Source organism: Pristis pectinata, chromosome 10, assembly GCF_009764475.1.
Source record: "Pristis pectinata isolate sPriPec2 chromosome 10, sPriPec2.1.pri, whole genome shotgun sequence".
In the NCBI taxonomy this organism is placed as follows: domain Eukaryota; kingdom Metazoa; phylum Chordata; class Chondrichthyes; order Rhinopristiformes; family Pristidae; genus Pristis; species Pristis pectinata.
In genome coordinates, this window is record NC_067414.1 from 64,048,716 (window position 1) to 64,067,570 (window position 18,855).

An 18,855-nucleotide genomic window follows, 5' to 3' on the forward strand; every position below is an offset into this window, starting at 1 on the left:
CTATTTTAAGACTGAAGAAAGAAAGAATATTTTCTGAAAATGGCGTTCACATTTTCCAGATTATTCTCCTTCGGATTCATTCTCCGATTTTGGGCACACTGTGCACTTTGGATTTTAAGTGCTGAACTGATTAGCCAGTAATAATGAACTAAATACATAATTTAGTTTTAATATACTCTCACTAAAAACATCACAGCAGTAAAACTGACATTAAATCTCCCTAGGCCACTGCAGTTTGCCAGCTCGTAATTAGAAATTAATTGGTCTTTAAATATTAATCAGCTAAGCTGAACTGTGAAATTTTATAAAGAATAACGTTGCTTGGTATTTTCATGTATATGAATTAAAACTTTTCAAGGAAATATTGAAAAGTACTCAAACAATTTCTAGGGGATAACAGTGTTATATAAATTTCATTATACGAGTCTTCCAGTGGTTTTCCTTATCTAACTGAAAATGCAGTTCTCTGTCAAGAAGTTGTTCAGCTTCCTTACAGAGGAACTGATCATCTAGCATTATCTTTGCCAAGTCCTCCACCACCATATCTTAGGGAGCACCTGTGACCAGAAACTCCCAACTTCATCAGCCAGTGGCTACAGGAGCAGATGATTTCCTGACACTCCAAAGCTTTTAAAAAGCACAAATCGCGAGTGTGATGGAATGCCCTTCACTTGCTGGCAATGAGTGCTCTTCCCACAACACATTAGGAACTTGACACTGTCCAGGAAATAGCAGCCTGCTTGATTGGCACCCCATCAATCGTCTTAAACATTCATGTCTTCTGCCATCCGTGCACTGTGGTTGCAGTGGATACCATCTACAAAATGGTGTGTAGTTACCTGCAATAGGTGCTCTGAAACTCCTCTCAAAACTGCAGTCTTTACCATCATGAATGACAAGAATGGCCTACACAAAGGGACACCTATTGTGGGAGTACCTTTACCAGAAGAGCTGCAGTGTTTCAAAAAAGCACCACCACCTTCTCAAGAACAATTAAGGATGGGCATTGAATGCTGTATTTGTCTGCGACAATGCAGCAGGCAAATTATATTTTTCAAGGGCTTTATACCCAATAGTTTAGTCATTATGGGTTAATACATACAAGGCCTTTCCTCTGCACAGAGGTCTTGGACCGTTCTATGGGTTGCTGAGGAGCGGGTGGGGGAAAGTACATGGTTATTAAAGGGATGGAGAGTCAGGTCTTTGTGTGAGTGATCAAAGCCTTACAGGTTGGATTCATGCATGGTTGAGGGAGTGTTGATCAATGAAGGAAGCATGCTAGCAGAGAATGATCTGGTTGAAGAGATGGGAGTGGATGCATAATAAAATTTCTAGGCTGCTGTAAACTATTGGGAGAGTTGTGTAGAACATTGTGTCCCTTTGTGAAAGGGGGATTCAGGATTAAGTACTAGCTTTTAAAAGAGAATTTGAGAAACACTTGAGGGAAAGCAAAGCTGCAGGTATGTGGGGAAGGAGATGGAGAATGTTACTGACACACTCCAAAGAGTGTGTGTAGGCTCAATGGGCCAAACTGCATTGGCTGTGGCTATGATCCTGTTTTATGATAAATCAGTGCTGCTTTGAAAACAGCTGGAAGAATTTTGTTCCAGGATGACTTTAGTGATTTTCTTGCTTGCTTCTGAGAACTAACAGCCTCAGTCTGGATTGAGAATTCAACCTTTTGAAGGAACTAACTGCATAAGAACAGAACAGTTTTTATTTGAATTTATTGGTATTGGTTTATTATTGTCACTTGTACCAAGGTACAGTGAAAAACTTGTCTTGCATAACGTTCAGACAGATCAATCCATTACACAGTACATTGAGGTACGGCTGAGGTAGTACAGGGTAAAAACAATAACAATATAGAATAAAGTGTCACAGCTACAGAGGAAGTGCAGTGCAGGTAGACAGTAAGGTGCAAGGTCATAACAAGTTAGATTGTGAGGTCAAGAGTCCATCTCATCGTATAAGGGAACCATTCAATAGTCTTATAACAGTGGGTTAGAAGCTGTCCTTGAGCCTGGTGGTATGTGCCCTCAGCCTCCTGTATCTTCTGCCTGATGGGAGAAGGGAGAAGAGAGAATGACCCAGGTGGGTGGGGTCTTTGATTATGCTGGCTGCTTCACCAAGGCAGTGAGAGGTATAGACAGAGTCCATGGATGGGAGGCTGGTTTCTGTGATGTGCTAGGCTGTGTCCACAACTCTCTGCAGTTTCTTGTGGTCCTGGGCAGAGCAATTGCCATAGCAAACTGTGATGCATCCAGATAAGATGCTTTCTATGGTGCATCAATAAAAGTTGGTGAGTTTCAAAGGGGAAATGCCAAAGTTCTTTAGCCTCCTGAGGAAGTAGAGGCGCTGGTGAGCTTTTTTGGCCATGGCATCTACGTGGTTGGACCAGGACAAGCTATTGGTGATGTTCACTCCTAGGAACTTGAAGCTGTCAATCCTCTCGACCTCAGCACCATTGCATGTACACCGCCCCCTTTCCTGAAGTCACTGACCAGCTCTTTTGTTTTGCTGACACTGAGGGAAAGGTTATTGTCACGACACCAGGTCACTAAGATCTCTATCTCCTTCCTGTACTCTGACTCATCATTATTTGAGATACTGCCCACTATGGTGGTATCATTTGCAAATGTGTAGATGGAGTTAGAGCAGAATCTGGCCACGCAGTCATGAATATATAGAGAGTAGAGTAGAGGGCTGAGGACGCACCCTTGTGGGGCACCAGTGTTGAGAATAATCATGCCAGAGGTGTTGCTGCCTATCCTCACTGATTGCGGTCTTTTGCTCAGAAAGTCAAGCATGAAGTTGCAGAGGGAGGTGTTGAGTCCTAGGTCTCGGAGTTTGGTGATGAGTTTGCTTGGGATTATAGTATTGAAGGTGGAGCTGTAGTCAATAAACAATAGTCTAACACAAGTGTCTTTACTGTCCAGATGCTCCAGAGATGAGTATAGGGCCAGGGAGATGGCATCCACTGTAGACCTGTTTCAGCTGTAGGCAAATTGCAGTGGGTCCAGGTTTTCCAGGAGGCTGGAGTTGATGTGTGCCATGACCAGCCTCTCAAAGAACTTTATGATGGTGGATGTCAGAGCCACCTGGTAGTAGTCATTCAGGCATGTTACCTTGTTTCTCTGAGGTACCGAGATGATAGTGGTCTTCTTAAAACAGGTAGGAACCTCAGATTGAAGCAGGGAGAGGTTAAATACATCTGCAAATACCCCTGCCAGCTGATCAGCACAATATCTGAGCATATGGCCAGGGACCAGGCCAGATGCTTTCCTCGGGTCCACTCTCAGGAAGACTGATCCTACATCCTCAACGTTGCCCATGGGTTCAGTTGCATTGGAGGCTGTCAGGGTGGGTGGTGATAAACCAATCCCCTTCTGTTCAAAATGTGCATATAATACGTTAAACTCATCAGGAAGGGATGCACTGTTGTTGACTATGCTGCCCGACTTCATCTTGTAGCCCCTTGTAGCATGTAAGCACTGCCACAACTGACAGCTGATCTGGGACTCTATTTTGAACTGGTATTGTCTTATTTTGAGATTTATTTATTTGAAAAGTTATTTTGAGAGATTGCAAGCTGATTGACAACAGATAGATTGAGACTGATTAACAAGATCTAAATAATAGAATTTTAGCAGTGTTGGTCCCAGTAGACAGCCAGGGGCGTCAAAGGCGGTGGATTCATTAGTCAACATTGTAAATTAACTGGTAGGTGTGGTCACTTACCAATTTATGCTTTCATGCAACTTTGCATCATAAATGTTTCATCTTGAGAGGAACAACGTATTTTTGCCCCTGTGACTTGGGTAAAAAATTTAATATATATGAGGAAAAAACTCATGGAACTACTCCATAGTACAATTCATTAAGGTTCCATTGAACTGCTTCTCTGCACATTGAGAACCATGCAACTTCCAGCTAGTGGTATCTAGTTCCCATACTGTGGTTGCGAAACAAAATCTGATAAATTGTGGTGGACTAACAGCAGGATTCAAAGGCCACATTACAGGTAATTGAATCATTGTGCCAACATGGGAGTCTGTCTTTGCATGTCAAAGTACTGATTTGTTATTATCCAGGCAGAAAAACAACAACAAAGCCAAAAGAATGAGGAAAAAAACTGTGGCAGAGGCCAGAATCCTGTTGTTGGTTTGTCTGCCCTTTGTCCCCAGGCTTAATTTAAAGATAATAACTTGATATTTCTAGTTTTTGCCTGCCTGCTTTGTAAAATAACCATATATCCCTTGTGTCTATATTTCTTCAGATCCTGATTGATTAGGCTGTTAGTTAGCCAGTTGAATATTGTTTTTCTTGCTCAGAGGTCAGATTTCCCCAAACTCTCACTTTAATTTTAGTGAAGCATTGGTGGCAAGTTCAGAAAAATAGAGTGAACTACCATTTCTCAAGGGTTTCCATTGAACTTCTTCTGAAATTGGGAGAACCTTCTGGAAATTTTATCCTAGGATAAGTTCTTTTCCACACAAAGTAACATAGACATGGGATCCAAAAGTCAAATGTGATGATGGAAAGGAAGTGAATTGGGCAAGTTGTTTGGAATATAGAACAGATCCTGGATTCTCTCTGCATCCACCCATTTTGTACTACCTTAAGTTTTCCACTGGAATTAGTGAAAGAAATAACATACGACTGCATGCAAATTAGATTGCAATGAAACCCCATTGCTTCTATCCAAGGACCTATCCAATAAACAGGAGCTATAGGTGGCAGGCCTTTGTACTAAGATCTGATTAAAAATTGCATGCAGAAGCTTTCCTTCACTACTGACCATCACACTGTTCTCATTCTGACAGCATAAAAGTCATGACCAGGAAATGCCTATTCCAGACATGATCTACAAACTCATTCATGATGTAATGCCTGAAAAGGTAAACTAATAATCCCTATTCTTTCCATTAGAACTATTTATTTGTGTATTTTTGCCTGTCCTATTGGTCTTCAGAGTTGATGCCCATTGGATGCAGCATGGTTGGTGGAACGTCACTGCTGTCCAGCTGAGGGTGACCTCATCCCAGTCAGAGGTTAAGAGGGTCCAGCTTCATACTGCATCATTTCATTCTGGATTGACAGGCTGACAGGCAATAGCAAGGCCACTGGTGGAGTAGCAGGCATGGGAGCACACAAGCTGTTATTGTTGTTGACTTGCTTCACGGACCCACCTCTATATTTCTGGGGTAGTGCTGGACAATCCTGTTGATCTGCTCGAGGAGAAACTGCAGTGATGACCTGGAAGCTCCTTTCAACATGACGGCACATGCTGACCTTGCAAGGCAGAGGTCCCACTGCAGTACTCAGTTAGCTGTTGGTGCTTCAGTGGAAGCCAATCAGATGCTGGATCACAGCGAGTTCCTCAGGTGGGCTGAGTGAAGCCACCACCTGACGCATCCGGGAAAGGAGGGTCTCTAAGGCCTGTGCAAAATCCTTTGCCATGACCCAGACTCAAATCCTATCCCAAATGAGATTCCTTCATGTTTCTCGATCAAAGGATATCTGGGAGTTTTTCCCCACTGCCAAGTAATTCTGTACATCCAAATATTAGAATGTGGCCTCACTCTTTGACAAACTGAAATCTGTAATCTTTCCTCTCATCCTGGCTCCTGCATACTTGTGCTCAGTATCTCAATATGTGCAGATACCTCCTCAAATGTAGTCTCTAAGAAAAGTAATTAAGGTATTGTAGATCATGGCTGCTGTAACTTTAAGATTGAGGAATGGCACCTCTTCACCATCATTGTCTACACCTCTTCATTTTTCTGGGTAGGTGCAATTTTTGACTCACTAAAACAAAAAGAGAAGCAGAGTTGGGTTATAGTAAGGGGAAAGAGAAAGTAAATGCACACTGCAGCTCTAAGTCAAAAGAAGTTGTGAGATGGGGGAGAAGTAGGGTGAGAGAGTGAGGATCAGAGATGCAGAAGTCAAATGCAAAACTTCACCAGAAGCCACAGAATCCATAATGCCTCCTCTCATAATGACCAACTTATTTCCTCCATGGGGATCTAAATATGCAGGCACATTTCCTCCCATGCTTTGCTGCTGCCTCTGGTGAAGGGCTTCCTTTCCTTGCCAGAAAAAGAAACATGCCAGTGTGTGTCCTGTAATATATTTGGGTATGATAACAGTTCTGGTTAATTAGCCATGAATGTAGATGAGCAGCATGTTGTTGGTGCATGTTGTAACAGTTAAGAATGGTGAGTATGAGCTACTTGAAGAGTTCAGGACTGATTTATAGTGATGGGTGATGGGGATACAATGAATTGAATGGCAGATGAGACTGGTGGCAATTGGTCGGACCTACCAATACATTTGAGATTATTCACCTTGTGAAATCTATTTCTTTCTACACTGCTTCAAATTATCCAACCAACATTCCTGGCACTGACTTCCAATACTAACTGTTGAGGCAGACATCTAAGCATCTGGCCTTGAGGGTCTTTTATCCCATCCCACTGCTCCCCCATGTCAGAATGAAGATACCTCTCCATTCTGTCTCTTCTAGTGGCGTTATCTGGAAACCTCAGTGCTTGTTCTCTTGTTTAGACATTCTAGCAAGCACTTGGGCATTCATGTTTAGTATCACAGTGCATGTTCAGTTTTCAAATGAAGTCTCAGCACTTCTTGTATCTTGACTTTGTAAGCAGTTCCAGATACTCACAACACCAAGCCCTGATTGATGTATGCAGTCAATGAGCTGTATAGTTATAGCTGGATAGTTAAACAATTATTTAAGACAACCAGCAGTAAGAGATTAACAAGCTGCTGGGAACACAATGAACAAGCATGGGTTAATCATATATCAATTTACAGGGGTTAATCAATTTCTCCCCCAATTTGCTTAAGTCAAGCTAGTGACTACTGATTGCATTGTCTCAAATCATTGGTCTTCACAGCATCCGAAGCTGTGAAGGGAAATTTTTCAATGATTTATATCTGTTTTCATTTTGAATTTTCTTGGTCCATCTTTAAAAAGGCATACAGGACCCATGCAAAACGATACGGAAATTGTTATGAGATCCCAAGATTTAGGTCTCTGGGTTATCCAACTATGCATACGAACATTACAGGACAATATGCAAGGAATCTTAGTTGTGCTTAGAAAGAGATACCCAATAAGAAGAAATCAAATTTGTAACAAAAGCAAGTGGAGAAAAACCAGGGAGATGTCTAAATACCTCAGTGGTTGTGCTGACTGAAAATTCTGTTTATGCATAGCACTGGGGACCAAAACACATTTGTGATGATGCAAGCCTCACATATGTCATTGTGGCTGAGTTAAAATTTAGCCCAAGCATTGATTCAAAAATTCACTCGTCAAACAAAGGCGCTGCATTCTTTGCTTCTTCAACTCACGAAGTTGATCTAAAACTGATTGCAGTTATACAAAAAAAACAACTGGTTCTTGCGATTGCAGGTTATAGTTGCATTCAAATGAAATATTTTTCTGAAAAACGATCTATCCATCTATGTAAATTTATAAAGCTAAGAGATTCAGCTGTGTACAGATCTGTGTAGATTAGCTGGAAGAATTTGTTGCTCTGTGTGATATATTCAACTGCTTCTTATGAAGAATAGAAGACCAATGGTTAAATTTTCATTTAAGTCAGTTCTAACTCAGTTACTTGGTAAGTAAATTATGCCGCAAGAAAAATGGTAGTTTGGTGTAGGTTGATATAGCAAAGTATTCAGTGTCGTATTTGTATATAAAATTAATTGTAATTAATTGACATTGCTTTTAACTATATCAATTATTTTAAGTTCTTATTTTTTCTAACAATTACCTGAAAAATATCTTCGGAATAACTAAGTTGACAGCTTCATGGCTTTGCTGCATGAGAATAAATCAGAGTGTCAAAGCAACCAAGTTATACATGATCTGGTGCAATAGATTGTCTCATATTGAGAAATAATTTGAAAGGAATTATTATAATTACTGACCATAGGTTTAGAAGTGGGTGAGTGTTTAACTTACAGAAATAATTAAACTAAATGACAATTTTTTTTGCCAACTGAAGCTGAATTGTGCCCAAGTTTGGTATAATCCCAGTGAAACATATTCGACTTGTGCCTAATGAGATTGGTGACAGGACCCAGAAAATCAGTCCTCCAGCCTTATTTTTTTTATTATTATTGGAGAGTTTCAGTCTCTGGTTACAGCCCAGCCTAGCTTCCCCAGTAAATAGCAAGGTTTCTGTGGTTACAGAAGGAGGATGTGCATCACAGTCCCAGGTCTTTCTGACTGCCAATCACTCCTGCCAGCAACATTCATTCAACCAATGCTCTGTGTCCACCTGCGGAAGGATCTGTGATCTCAGTGAATGAATATAAGAAGAGGAAGAAAAACAAGTTTCCTTATGAGATGAATCTGGTGGGGAATGGGGTTAGAAGCAGTCAGGGAGGTGTAAGCAGATGCTGGCAAAGTCTGCAAATCTAATGCAGAGCCAGATGGAATAAGTCAGCTTCTCCCAACAATATAAGGTAAGTAAAAATATTTTAAGCTTCCCTTTTTTGAAATAAGCCTTCAGTAGTTTGCCTGCAAAGTGTCTGAGAATATTGTTGGCAGCATGCAAAATACATACAGTATTGCAGGCAGCCAGAAACAAATTTCAGAAAGGATGCTACAAACAGGATTCAAGTCTCCAATCTGCATGTGAATAGTATTTGACACTTGTTGCACACACTAAACTCTGGTCACATCTGCAGGAGTCTTTAGCAATACAGGGAAAGGCTTACTTTTGATATGGGATCACTGCATATATCACCATCACATTGAGCATTCAGTGTCTGTAAAATGGATATAATGCCACATATTTTCCAGAGCAATAAGTTTTGAAGATTTTGGGTTTAATTATACATTTCGTCCAAGGAAGGAAGTAATAATTTTACTTAAACAAAAAGAAATAGAAAATGCTGGAAACATTCAGCAGGTCAGGTAGCATCTATAGAAAGAGAAAAGTGCTTAACATTTGTCGTTAACCTGAAACTTTTACCCTGTTTCTCTTTCCACAGATGCCACCTGACTTGCTGAGTATTTCCAGCAGTTTCTGTTTTTGTTTCAGATCTCCAGCATCTGCAGTTTATTTTTTGCTTTTCAGTAACTCTCCTAAGTTCTCCATGTCCAATATCCCATCAATATCTGAAAACCTGTTCTTGCAGGTCATAACTGGGTGTGTCAGTTATAAGTGATGTGACCCATAAGAACGGAATCCTGTTTCATTGCCGCATTTCACAGCAAAGATCATAACCAGGCTATGTCATCAGCTGTGGACCAACTTCCAGACAATGTCAAGGATTGGGACATGGAGGCCACAGTAACATCAAGTATTTCTTTTTATCTGCTTTGAAATTCATTTCTAGACATCTCTATTTCATTACTTCTCTATCTTCTTAAAATGTTTGTTAAACTAACCATTTCTATCACACATCTGCTCATTTTCCCTATTATATCATTAAGCTTGCTGTATGAATGTTTTTACTGATACTGCTAAGTTTCCAGGTATCAGTAGTACTGATACTGCTGATACTTGTTATTTCCCCGGCATGTTTCATTGTAATACAAATACTACATATATGCAAATTCAGGCCACTGTGGGATCTCCACCTTGCAGTACAAATCTTTACAAATCTGATAGTTAGCATTACCCTTAGCTAAGGAAATTCAGTTAATTCTCTCCTAGTAGATTGGTGAGATTGTTAATAGGAGAGTACCATAGCAAATTTACCAGATGACAAGGTCCAAGGTATTAATGAGGAAATTGCTTCATTATTGGGGGCACTTTTCCCTGCTCTCAATTGCATGAGCATCATCTCCTAAATAGTTTGGTGGTTTATGAACATATATATGTGATTTTTGATATTATTGTGTGTCATCCAAAGAGGTCCCATGTTGCTTTGCAACATCAGGGGACCATTTAGGCTGTGCAGCCCTTCTCCACCTTCATCGTTAACTTGTTCTCCTGGCAACTAAGGCAAGTTCTGGGCCAACAATGAACAGCAGGAGATGACCATGCCCTTCTTTTGGCTACAAATCTGTGAAAATGATTTATCTGGGTAACTATCTTGAATTTATTATCTTTCCTACATTGACTCACCTTTGTAGTAGGAAAGGAACACTGATATTTAGCCCATGGCTTTTTGAGACAAAGAGTAAGTGCATATTATTAATACTGAAAATATTAACAGCATCTGTGAAGAGAGAGACAGAGTTAATATTTCAGGTCAATTCAATCACCTTACAGCAGAAAGATCATTGATCTGAAACACTAATACTGTTTGAAGAATGCCAAATATGAGAGACTCTGCCCTGCATGTTTCAACAGATGGGTGATTTTGACACTTAATAGTGCCACTCTTTCGAGTTAAAACAAAGTTTGTGCTATCCAAGACACTTAAACATCTCTTCCATGAAGAAGCAGATTTGAAGGGCCTTATCTCCTAATACTGTCCCTTCCTCCATGTTCAGTGAAAGGCACAAAGTTAATAACTTTCCTTTTAAAGGGACGCCAAAACCAGTTAAGGGTTGCTTGATCATCTAATTTGATGGCCCCCAGTACAAACAGAATTACAGATTTAACCTCATAAAGATTCTCCATGTTCATGAAGAATTGGAAAATGAAAGAGGAAGCCTTTCCTCATAAAATTTAGTGAGACCAATCTTCCTATACCCAGCATAGATGCCTCTACAATACATGTGTTTTTTAAGTTTATAATATTTTAAGTTTACTATATTACATCTAAGAAATTCCTTGGAGCTCTGTCTGCTCACCTGTGGCAGAAACTACAGGGAAAAAATTAATGCCCCAGTTCCAAGGGAGATCAAGTCCAAATGACAGACATATTCACTTACTTTACTATGGCTGTAAAATTCTTTACCATTAGCATTGGAAAGACTGTACTACCAAATGATGTTTCTGAAGCTGAATGCAGAAACAATGGCCTTGATAAGGCACGTAGAGAAAATACCTTTGGATAATTTGAGATGGATTTGAATCTTATTATCCCAGAGGTTCATGGAGGAAAATTGTTGGTTTTTCAGTATGATAAAGAATTTGAATATTTTATTTGATTTTCCAACCACACTCAACCTAATTACCCAGTCAAAGTGTATATCTAAATATTGTTTAGATATATTTGTAATGCCTCAAAAAAGGCAAGGTGGAGGATCAGGGCAAAAAATGAGCAATCTAACTCATACTAGTGGGTGCTTTGTGGACTCCATTCCATGAATGTTTAGTGAATCTACTATTGGGCTGAAGGAAAAGTAAATTAAATCTCGTGTCCTTGAGTGTGAAGTTTGGGTGTCCTCTCCAATGCAGCAGTGAGCAGCAAATGAAGAGATGTGCAGTGATCAACAGCAGCAGCCTGGAATGATGTGAAATTAAGAGGCTGACAGATGCTGTGATCTTGACTTCCATGGGCAGAGCAGTTGAAATGCACATGTGAGATTGTAATTGAATTTGCTGGAGCTCACAGCTCACAGTGATGCCAGAGAATAGAGTTTGAACCTCAGATATTAAAACTTGGATGTTCTGTAAATAAGTGTTCTGGACCAATGAGGTTGAAAATCTTATTGGAGATAGAAATTTTGTGCTGTACGACTGTTAACATCTTTTGTGGAAGTTTTACACCAGAAAACAAGTACTAGGGAGAACAAAACCCCTGCTGAAAACCCTGACTGGCACTAAGGCACCTAGAAGAGGCACAACATTTTTATATTCCAGGTTGAGCCAATTTTCAATGACACAGCACCATTTATTTTTGAGTTTTATGAATAAATGCCCAACCCATTATTTTATTATTCATCTCTGGAGTATATTGTCTGTATTTTAACTATTTTGTGTATTTGTTAGTAAAATTATTAGATGAAAAACATTTTTTGAGTGTTTTTCTGCGCACAGTCTAGTCTAGAATTGAAATTGTGTGGTGATGTTTGTTTTAGTGCTGTGCAGCTGAAAATAAACTTTGAACCAAATGAAGTGTGAAGTTTAGTATTTCCAGGTCATTTTCCCAGAGACTGGAAATTCAACTGTGTGCTTCAAAATGTGAGCCACATTTGAGTGTCTGAGATGATTCAGTGTCAGGTAGACATCAAGTGTCAAAGTTCCTCTTGCTTCAATACTTTAGAATGTTGCTGGAGAAATTAGCCCATGTTATATTGGGAGCATGTATTGTTGGATGTGCCTTTGACAATCATATTTTCATAGTGATGTGTCTGAGCAGGACACCATTGAGATAACTCCATACTTATCTTGCTCATGCAATGCTCATACCCACCTATCTCCTAGGCCCAGACACCCCCAGACACTGACCAGCCCAAGCATCAGTACCCGAGCCAGCTGATGCCTTGCTTTTCAATCCCCTCTGACCCTGATAGCGGCATCCACTCCATCTACTTTCTGACCTTGAGCCTAATTGACTGCCTCCTCTCCCTTGTCCTGATCCTGATTGACAATTTGGGCTCATTCTTGATTGCTGGCCCCCAAAAACTACCTGAGTGCCATACCTGATTGCTGATCTGACCCAATTCTCCCCCACAGAAGACTTCAAATGGGCCCCTCCCCATTCATCCTATTATTTCCACTCCCCTCAATCCTACATCCCACTCTCTTAACCTACATTCCTTCCTTTATGAATTGTTGAAAAGCCCATTTCATAGTGCCTCAAAGCTCGTAGTGGCATTACCACATTGATATAGCCATTGCATTGCCTTACTGTGCAATGATTATTGGAGTGCACATATACCTCTTCCATCGGGTAGAAGGTACAGGAACCTGAGGGCACGTACCACCAGACTTAAGGACAGCTTCTACCCCACTGTGAAAAGACTATTGAACGGTTCCCTTATACAATGAGATGGACTATGATCTCACGATCTACCTTGTTGTGACCTTGCACCTTATTGCACTGCACTTTCTCTGTAGCTGTGACACTTTACTCTGTACTGTTACTGTTTTTACCTGTACTACATCAATGCACTTTGTACTAACTCAATGTAACTGCACTGTGTAATGAATTGACCTGTCCGATTGGTTTGTAAGACAAGCTTTTCACTGTACCTTGGTACAAGTGACAATAATAAACCAATACCAATACCAATACCCATGCATTACAGTTTCTAGACCTTTCTGCTTCATTTTTTGTGGTTAATAGATAGGGAAACATTAATAAAATTGTGTGAAGAAAGCAGATGTCATAGTGTTCAGTTCAACCAGAGAATTGCTCCACATCTGCAAGACAATAGCAAGTAGTTTCAATCAGGCACATCATGACAAATGGTGAGCTGCCTCCAACCACATTCTGGATGGAGATGTGAAAGGAGATTCTGGTGCATCTTGTTGAGCAAATCAACATTCTCAAGAAGTCCACAGATGAAGAACAGAGAAAAAAACCTTATATTTCAAAATCTCTTTGCAAGTACATTTGAGGAAGCCTCTAAGTGTAGTAAAACCAATGTTTTGTAGTGTGAATTTGGTGAATTGGTTTATTACTGTCTCATGTACCGACATACAGTGAAAAACTTGTCTTGCATACCGTTCATACAGATCAATTCATTACAACTGTGCATTGAGGTAATACAAGGTAAAACAATAACAGAAATATAAGCTCTCCTTGCTCTGACACCAAATTTCAATCTCCCTCCCTAAGACACTGAAGATTACCACATTGGTTATACTAATAAAGTGCTTATAATAAAAAAGAATTTACAGAGATGGATAGAGTATTTTGTTTTCCATGTACCTGCAACCAAACGAGCAACTGATTCTAGCCAAGGTCAGAGGTAGGGGTATGTATTAAGAGGTGCATGCTCAAAATAAATTGGAAGAGGTAGGGGGATGAAGGAAAAGGTAGCATGTGAGAAGTATTAGATAGGAGAAGACTATCATCTTCCATGATCCATGCACTACCACTGGCCACATTGGCAGCCACCCATGGCAACCATGCCAGCAAGTACCAGCACCTTCTCCTTAAAATAGTGAGTTAATGGACATCTATTTGCCTTGTTCCAATCAGCTGTTGCTGTACCTGTATGTATAAGTGTGGAGGAGATTTGACAGAGTGCTTTTCAATTTGCCAGAGTGATGTGCCTGCCATGGTTGAATAGTTGGCAGCTTTTGGAAGCTGTGAGATGTGGTCATGGGGGTGTTGGAGTAATGGTAAATATGTGAGGGTGTAATGGATTGGACATTAGGTAGGTTATGTAGAAGTGCTGATTGTTGTCTTAATTAATAGAAATTGTCAGGTGAGTGATTGGAGCATTGAGCACAGAGTTGTGTAAGGCTATTGGTGTATTTGTTGGGATGTAGGATTTAATGGTATATTCACTTGCTTTAGCCTGACTGTAAGACCATTAAGTTTTCTGTAGCACTGCATCCATGACTGTGGGACTTTATTCCTGTCATTGACCTCCAGTACAATGTCTTCCTCTTGTTATTTATTTTGTTATGTTATTTACAGAACCTGGCCACTGCTGTAACAGCCAGAAATTATTTCCCATCTTTGTTGACTTTCAGAAGGAAATGCCAAGTTGCCTATTAAACTGCTGCTATCAATATAGAATAGATTCTCAGTGCTGTTGGGCAGTTCTAGGATTTACAACTAATTCCTAAATTCTCTACTCAAGTCAAAGTGGTGAAAAAATTGGAGTGGAACTTGCAAGTGATGGTGTTCCCATGCATCTGCTGCCCTTGTCCTTGGCAGTGGAGGCTCAAGGTTTGGAAGGTGCTATTGGTGGAGCTGGCACACACTGCGGCTACTGTATACTAGCAGTAGAGTGAGTGAATGATTAGGGTGATAGATGGGATACCAATAAAGCATGCTGTGTTCTCTTGGATGCTTGAACTTCATGAGTGCTGTTTGAGCTGCAGTCATCCACCAAATCAAGAGTATTGCTTGTAGATGTTGGGAAGTGTTGAGGGGTAAGGAATTGAGTCATTTATCACAGGTTGCACAGGTTCTGATCTGCTGTTGTAGCAACAGACTTAATGTTGAAGAAAAGTTAGCAGTCATGATGACCTTCAATTTTAAATCCATAAGTTACGGTGGTGGATTCAGTGATTTAGTGTCAAGGGGAAATCTTTCCCTGTATCAAATCTTCTTGTGTCCCTTGAAGTCACCTTCAGGATATTACAGGTCATGGACTGCTTCATTTGGTGAGAAGTTGTGAATGGTATCATCAGTTAACTTCTGACCTTACAATGCTATTGATGAAGAAGTTGAAAGTAGTTGGGTCTAGGGCACTGTTATGAGGAACAACTGCTGTCATTTGATAATGGAGCATTTTCTTGGCCACTGGGGACAGAGAACTTCTCACTGTATCTCTCCCTTGACTATAAAAATATGTTCAGAGCGAATATGAAAATCAAATGTCCAGTCCAATGTTCTCTGCAAAAGCTTGCTCTGATCTGATTGTAGGCATTGAGCACCTCCCCTTTAAGAGGTGCAGGCATGGCTTCTGAATGCACCAGTTAGTTTCAAGTTTTTTTAAGTTTCTGTGAAGGGCCTGTTTTGTGCTGTATGGTTCTATGGTATGGTTCTATGGTTCCCATTCTTGATTGCCCTTGAGAATGTGGTGGTGAGCCACTACCCTGAACCACTACAGTCCCTCTGGTGAAGATAAGTCCAGAATGCTGTTGGGTAGTTGGTTTCAGGATTCAGATCCATTGACAAAAAAGGAATATATTTCTAAATCAGGGTAATGTGCAATCTGGAAAGGATGATATTTCTATGCGTTTACTACCTTTGTCCTTTTTGGTAGTAAAGGTCTTAGGTTTGGGAGGTGCTGTTGGAATAGTCTGGGCAAACAACTACAGTACATTTTGCAGATGGCACACAATGCAGCCAGTGTGCACTTATGGTGGAGGGAATGTGGTGGATGGTGTGTTAATCATGTGGCTGTTTTGTCCTGGATGGTGTCCAGCTTCTTTGGGGTTATTGTGGCTGCACTCCATCCAGGTGAGCATGTTCCTAACATGCCTTGTACTTGGTGAAAAGTTTTTATATTTGAGGAGGTGAATCACTCACACAGGATATCTAGACTCTGATCTGCTGTTGTAGCTGGGATTTTTATGTGACAGGTCCAGCTGAGCTTCTGGTCAATGATGATCCCAGGATGAGAATGATGGGGACTCAGCAATGGGAATACTGTTGTATTACAGCAACGGTAGGTTGTTACACTACCTCTTGTTGGAAGAGACCATTATTTTGCATTTCTGTGGCATGAATGTTACTTGCCACTTGTTAGCATATGGCTGAATGTTGTCTAAGTCTTGCTGCATGTAGGCAGGGACTGTTTCATTTGCTGATGAGTTGCAAATTGTGCAATCATCAGTGAAAATCCTCACTTCTGACCTTGTGGTCAAAGGAAGGTGATGGAAGAAACGGCTAAAAATAGTTGGCCGTAGGACACTGCCCTGAGTAACTCGTGATGTGATGTACTGGGGCTAGGATGATTAACCTCCAACAACTATAACCATCTTTGTTATAGCGAGGTATAACTTCACCCACTGGAGTGTTTACCCTTTGATGCACATTGACTTTAGTTTTACCAGGGCTCCTTGATGTCACACTTGGTCAAATGCTGTCCTGACTTGAGGGCAGTCACTCTCACCTCATCTCCGGAGATACTTTGTTGCTTGCCACTTTTTAGTCCATGCTTTGAATCTGCCCTGCAGAATCCAATGTGGTACTAAAATCAAGGATCATTGTCGAGTGAGCAAAGTTTTAACATAACTGTCAGAAGATTAAAGAGGGAAATTAAGAAGCATACTTGATTCAAATGATCATAAACACCAAAAATGCTAAAATTCTGTGACATTTGGAGATTGGTTTGGAATAAGCCAATGAACTAAGCCAGGTGGATGTTATTGACATACATGTCAGCCAAACAGCTAAAGAAACATTAAGCCAAATGGCCTATTTCTAATATAATGTCTAATAAATTAGGATCTTAAAACTGTGCAACAAAATTATGATGCCATCTGGTCCTCAATACCTTTGACAACTCTTTGAAAGAGGGATCCAATAAGAGCTACTTTCCTGCTCCTTACTCAAAGCATATTTTCCTTTCAACTATATACAATTTCTTCCTTCTTTCTTCTTCTTCCATGCTTTTACCAGTTTTCTTGAATCTATTCCTATCTTATTTAGTCTGTCAAAACATTTTATAATTTTAAATACTTCCATTAAATTTTTCTTTAACATTCTCTGTACTTCAGTCATTTCACATAATTGATATAATTTGGAGTCCCAAAACTTCAGATTGTAATGAAACCAAAAGCCCTCAAAGCTGTACAAAGTGCCTTGCACTAAAATTGATATCTAAAAATAGTACATGATTTCTTTGAAAGCTTTTATAAATGAATACAATACTTGGGTGTTTCTTCAGTTAAGGGTCTTGTAATTTATGGACTGAATACAAATATAAAGAAAATAGCTTCAAACACCATGAAGGGAAAAAGTCGTGTGCTGGTAAAGTATAGCTGTGGAATATTTATAACGTATTTTAAAATATGGAACAGAATTTTCAATACAAGTTAGGTGGATGATTAGTTAATTTTTTTGAAATAATTTTATTATGAATGAAATTGTTTAGTGACCACTGTTTGCTGAAAAGCTAAAATTCTGAGACTGAACCTCAGAACCTTGTGGATAATAGTTTAATGACTTTAACTATTCTGGACAAATAGAGTGGAATGATTCTGAGAATTGAACAAAATGTGCTTCCTTTCTATTTGTACAGCTTTTTATGTGTTTGTTGCCTGTTCTGATGCCTTTAAAACTTTAAACAACACCTAGACTATAAAAGCTACTGGACTGATTGAGATTGGAAGTGTAGATTTGCCACAAAGAAAGTAACTTTGAATTTGTAAGTTTTGTCAATACAGTGACTAAATCAATGTTGTTAAATTTGATTTTGTCTCCTTCCTGACTAACTTTGACATCTTAACTACAAATATTCAGAATTATTCGCAAAAGAGAGAAAGATTCTAATTTGCTTTCATAAAGGGAGAGTATATAAAACTAAGTTTAGTTGCAATTTTGCTGTTTTAGGTAAGAAAGAAGTCATTGTATAGTGCATTTGTCTCCACCCTGGTTTAACTATAAAATACAAAGAGGATTATTGGAATTCCTAATTGTCCCATGTGATTTTCTTTGTGTCATTCCTCCCTCTTGAATTATATAGAATATCTTTCTCGGTCCATGCAGTGTATTGTGATATTATTCACTATGTGTATCTGAACTCAAAGTAATATAGTTCTTATGAAGCAAATATTTTGCATGTTACAATTTCACACATGCAATTAGAACTGAAGAACAAATGATAACCATTTCGGCCTATCTAACACCCCACCATTCAGGTCCTTTTACACATATATGAGTGAAAATACAATATGAAAATGGTAGAAATCAATATTAGTATTTTTTTATAATTTGTTAAAGAAAGTTATTATGCCATTTTATGCTTCAGCATTAAATTAACATGTTAAAATGTCTTCCTGAATATTGTTATGAGTGATGATTTACTTCACCATATAATTACATCCTGTGGTGTTTCTCCAGCTGGTAATGAACAAACAGCTATGGACTCCTACACACCATAATTAGTTTACAATTAAATCTTAGCTCTAAAACAACATTATTAATATAAATCCTCCAAATAAGTTTTGCATAAAATTTCATGACATTGCACTCCTATTAAAAAGCTCTGCTGCTTCAAATTGCAAATTAGCAATTCAGGAACATTTGTGAATTTCTAAATTGTCATCTTGCCAGACATAACTCTGGATTAGGAGTGTAAACTTAAGAAATAAGCCCCAGTGTGCAAAATAT

At 39.4% G+C, this 18,855-nt stretch overlaps 1 protein-coding gene across 5 annotated transcripts in view; it reads left to right on the forward strand.

Moving 5' to 3' along the window:
- The first annotated feature begins 7,395 nt into the window (after positions 1 to 7,395).
- The window catches only part of LOC127574876 (tudor domain-containing protein 15-like), a 105,708-nt gene continuing 94,248 nt past the window's right edge, over positions 7,396 to 18,855 (forward strand). For 3 of the 5 annotated variants that reach the window (XR_007956968.1, XM_052024343.1, XM_052024348.1), the window contains exon 1: positions 8,385 to 8,505. The gene's annotated coding sequence lies outside the window, so the exon portion shown is untranslated. Of the gene's footprint in view, positions 7,653 to 8,384; positions 8,506 to 9,183; positions 9,349 to 18,855 lie in introns of those variants that run through there. The other 2 variants (XM_052024345.1, XM_052024344.1) reach the window with 2 other exon arrangements.